Source organism: Temnothorax nylanderi, unplaced genomic scaffold, assembly GCF_030848795.1.
Source record: "Temnothorax nylanderi isolate EJ_2023f unplaced genomic scaffold, tnyl_v1.0 TNYL_tig0303_pilon, whole genome shotgun sequence".
Classification (NCBI taxonomy): domain Eukaryota; kingdom Metazoa; phylum Arthropoda; class Insecta; order Hymenoptera; family Formicidae; genus Temnothorax; species Temnothorax nylanderi.
This window is the reverse complement of record NW_027249365.1, coordinates 64,762-69,763: the sequence shown is the minus strand read 5'-3', so window position 1 is coordinate 69,763 and position 5,002 is coordinate 64,762. Positions and strand designations below refer to the sequence as shown.

The window sequence follows — 5,002 nt, the reverse complement described above, 5'->3', positions numbered from 1 at the left end:
TTTAATTTCCTTTTATCATTTTTCTAAACATATATGCTAAGTTTTAATAAAATAAACTTGATATTACAATTTGTTCTATCAACAAATCTACGTTCTCAATAAAGACAGCATTTGCCATATCTTCGTATTAAAATAAAAAATACAGTATTATAAAATAAAAAATTTATTTTTGTTGGTTCGTTATCTGACCTGTTCCAAAATTCGACATATCACGGACAAGGACTTAAGGTTAACATCTCAACCCTCGGACAAACGTCGGATCTGAAATATCCATATAAACTCTGCTCGGTTAAACGAAGCAATTTGTAGACGATCTTCCGCGCCCACGCGATCCCGCTGATTCATGAATTAAACAGCGCCGCTTCGTTTCCACCTTTGCGTGTGTGCGAAAATAGCGCAGAGGGGTTGTTGCTTTGTGCACGCGTACGCGTTCGCGTTGCCCCGCTGCTCAATGTTCTCCTATCACCACGCACAAAAATGGCGAAAAATGGCCGGAGCCAACAGGGAGGAAGATGAAGTCGGTCCAATTACCAACAACCTGCCGGGAATTTGGATATTGCGCTTCCCTCCGTAGTGGATTCTTCCTGGCTCGGAAAGAAGTTGAAAAACGAAAGAAAAAGAGTGACGCAACAATATAGTTGTGGAGATGTTTCCTCCATTTTTATGTCGAAAATTAAATATGTATTTCTTACGACGGAATTGATTGATTTTGCAATCGCTAATTACGAAAATTTATAATAATCATTATTATATTATAAAAAAGTAAAATCTATCTGAAAATTTATGAGAGTTACAATATAGTTTCTATTTCTGCTTTTAATATTTAGCATTATTCGAAAATATTTAGCTTTATTTATAAAAATAAGTAATTTATATGCATTGTAGATAATGTCATCCGACTTGTATATTATAGTTTGTTATTGTAGTGATACCACGGTCTTATATATACATATATACATATATATTTATACAATACATTTTTCATAAGAGCGTCAGGAAATATGCAACGATATTCAAATGTTCGCTTAGATTAGCAGTATCACTCACGGCCTTATAAAAAACATTAAAACATTATTGAAAAATTTATTGTACAAATAAATATCGAATGAAGTTTTGTTCCATATATTATGTCCATATTACTTTGACGTCATATATTATTCACGATGGTGTGTGCTGACAGCTTCGCGATAATTTATTTGTTATATCCGCGCTTGATGGATCTGCCGTAACGCGAGCGCGATGGTGGAGCGGTATTTTCGTAAAAATACCATTCGGCAATTTCTCCGCCACGGGGAAATGCTGAAACAATTGATAGAATAATATTTAGCAATCGAATAACCGCGTGCTTATATAAACGTGCAATGTGTTCTCGAAATATTTGTTGTTCTTCAATAAAACGTTAACCATCCCCCCTCTCGTTCCCCGATAAAACCTAGTTGGCTATTTTTTATCCATACTCGTGCACCGGCAACGCCACCAAGGTACTATACTTGCACCAGTCGAGCGGCGAACAAACAAACAGAGTTTACACGTAGTATGAAAACGCGAGCGAGCGGTCCGTTGATTACAGAATGCAATTAATTAGCGATTACTTGCCGGAACTCGGCTCTGAGCGGCTGGATATCACTGCCGGGGTAAAGTTTCCGGAATCTGCCGAGTGTCCGTGCTTATCTAGCCGGGGGGGGGGGGGGGGGGTGAATAGACTGGTGCGGCGAATAGCCGCCGCCGAATAACTTTGGCCGGGACTTTGTCGCAAGACATTGTCGACCATTTCGGCTAACGCTCGTCACATTACATCGTACACCGTACGTATAGTATACCGGCCACCCACACTGTATCTCGTCAATTTACCCGAAGTCCCTGTGATGCGCACCGACATCAGCAAGACGACAGTGCGACCGCAAGACAGCATCTTGTTCCTTGGTGAAGCTCTCGAGATCCATCCGCCAACTTGAACAATGTAGGGACGTAGGAACCACAACTGCAATTTCACAAACAAAATTTGCTGAGGTTTCATTTTCTTAATTGGTAAAGATTATATTATCGATATAATCTGAATTAATTTTGTCAGAGGCAGGATGAGTCTTTCACAAGAAAATTTGAAGAATAGTCAAAATATCTCGCAATGGTTAATATTTGACTAACATTTCACGGATATATTCCTAGATATGTTTGAAATTGATATTTTTTTTCATGTTTTGATATTTCATATTTCGTTGTTGCATAGTTTGTGATTCAAGCACAACTGAGGTTACTGATGAAATAAGATCCATTAAGGGAATATGCTATCCATTCACGTCCATTTATACTCGAAATTTAATTTACGAGAAACTTTTCGATACGGAATGCGATCAGAATACTTTGGTAAAGAATCCGGAACTTTGAAGGCGGCATGAAGTTATCGAAAATATTCAAACTATTATTTGCTATTTTTTGAATAGCTATGCACAATCCGGTTCAAGCTTGTTGCACAATTCAATTAAATAGTGTACCGTACACCGTACAAATAACGTAAATGAGTTGCAAGCGGTTTCTCATAAAAGTTTTTTTCGCGATTATTATCCGCGTCAAAAAGCAAAACGAAACAGGGCCCGTTTTGTGTGCGTGTTGCGCGTATATGCGTAGAAAATTTTTCGCGAAAACTTCGCTTACGTGCAACTTAGCGTACGTGGTGTAGACGAGGCGAGGAGAGAGACAGGGAAGCGTCGGGTGGTAATTACTCTAATGACACTCGGGGATGACGTCGCGGTTTATCTCCTCCCGCCGTCGTCGTTGTCATTCTCTCGTACGTGTGAGAAGGATGTGCCGAAGTTTGTCGTTTCAACATCCGTGCGGTATTCGACGATCGTCGCGTCCTCGCTCCCTCCGTTAGTCACGTGTCGATTTTCCGGATACAATTAAGGTCACAATTGCGCGTGACAGCAATCCCCCTCGGTCCCCTTCCTTTCTTTGGGAGATGCTTGCCGTCGTAATTGTTTAATTCGCTGGTGACGGGGAAGGAAAGAGAGAAAGAAAGAGAAAGAGGGATCTGACAACGTATCAACAGTATTGGCCGACAGTCTTATCGATATCATGCCGTAATAGAGTTTATATAGAGCAGTACCTATATGAGATTTTTACGAGCATGATGAAAAAAAGAGATTACGGAATTGCGTCTAAGTCAAACAAGTTATCGCATGAAGTTGAGTACTTTATGGCTTGTTTTAAGATTAACTGTGATAATATTTACATGTGACTTGTGATAGTGTCTTTTCTATTTTATTTATTACAAGTCCTAGCTATAAAATTGAAATCGTAAAATCATTCAGTGATATAGTGACTTCGTTACGTGACGTTACGTGACGTCGCAATTTTTCTAATAAATGCTCTAATAAACATTATCTAAACCTAACAATCTTAATTTGATCATATTTATTTATCATTTAAATTATTTTAAAAAATATTTTTTTAGCAATATTTATCGTAAAGTGCAATTTTTTCGCATAATTTAGTGCATTTGTATATTAATATTATAATATTTGTTATCTACATAAATTTAATATAATTATATTATAATAATTTTATATAATAATATAATTTATAATATATAATATAATATAATAGAAAGATTATGCAATAATGTTATATAATCTCTTCCCCCCTTTCTCTCTCTCTCTATCTCTTTCTCTCTCGCTCTCTCCTCTCGAGCAAACATATTCGGGGAACATCAATCACTTTTTGTCTAAACAATATATTTAAAATTTTTAGTAAATAATAAAGCTAACTTAGTAAAAATATTAAAGATTATTCTGTAGTTTCTAAACACAGACTTAAGGGGATCCTGGACAGGGGACAATTACCGACAAAAACAGTCAGGTGTCGTTCTTTGAAACGGCTTTATAGATCGCAAAATCCTTTTACAGGAGTAAAGTATAGGTTATACTAATGAAGAGTGGGAATGTAAAAAATTAGTGATAATTGAAAAAAAATGTAAAAATGCTGTCACCTCATAACCATATTTTAGAAAATTATATCGTTTGAGTTTTATTATTGTTATCTTGGTCGCAACACGGACCAAGAATAGCGTTCTAATTTTAAGTCTGTGTTTTCGTTAGCACTTACGTAACATGCGATATGTGTAACAATCCATTTTTTTGGGCTAAAAATACGAAATTATTACTTTAAGTAATTATAAATTATAATTTTCGCATTAATTGCAGATAAATTTGTTATTATAAGCTCATTATCATATTTTTGAATTAAAAGTTCATTAAATAATAAATAGACAAAAAGATGGAAAATATTATAAATTTTTTATCATCTGTCAGCAATTGAATAATCTTTGGATTTGACAATTTATCAATTTATCAATTAATAATTAAAATATGTCATTAGACTCGTGAAAATGTCAACAAATTAATAAACGGCGATACGAGTCAGGCGCGGTACGTGGTGCGCAAGTAAAGAAATTAATAGTTACAGAAGTAACGAATTACAATGTATATAATATACATATACATATATTCCAATTTAATAATTAATAATTAATTAATAATTCGGATAACAATTTCAGAAAACATTTCGACAGCATCGAAGGCTAAAGATAATGTAACAAGCGCTTATGCACTGTCACAAATGTTAATTCTCAGTTATCGTTATTTTTTTTTCCAATGATAAAATGGCATTTACTATCTTAATGGTGTTCATTACCGCTGATGTGCCGACATGTTTTGGCTGATCAGTCACGGTTGCACTAAGAGACTACATTATCTTGCAGAGAGAAGCACGAGACGCACACGTGGGATACCCCTACCGCTGTGACATATTAATAACGCACTTGTCGGCGATCGTCGAATGGGCACTCGAGCAGTCGGCTGTACACCGAAGGAATAGATGGTCGGGCTGATTGACTGACTGTCAATTCGTCGGCAAGGGCCCGCGGTGACGATCGATCGTTGCTTAGTGAAATTATCGACTTGCCTCCGCTCACCTTGAATTAGGCTTACCTTGACACACCTGCGAA

General features: G+C 36.4%; 1 long non-coding RNA gene across 3 annotated transcripts; it reads right to left on the bottom strand.

Annotated features, from left to right (window-relative positions):
- Positions 1-632: 632 nt before the first annotated feature.
- LOC139780891 (uncharacterized) lies at positions 633-4,769 on the bottom strand. Of its 3 annotated transcripts, none has more exons than XR_011720370.1 (4): positions 4,690-4,769; positions 2,653-2,984; positions 1,852-1,981; positions 633-1,299 (listed from the first exon to the last, which is right to left on the bottom strand). It is a non-coding gene; the product is annotated as an uncharacterized lncRNA (long non-coding RNA). The 3 variants fall into 3 exon arrangements; XR_011720369.1 differs by having other exon boundaries at positions 4,669-4,749; XR_011720368.1 differs by lacking the exon at positions 4,690-4,769 and having other exon boundaries at positions 2,653-3,462.
- Positions 4,770-5,002: the final 233 nt, after the last annotated feature.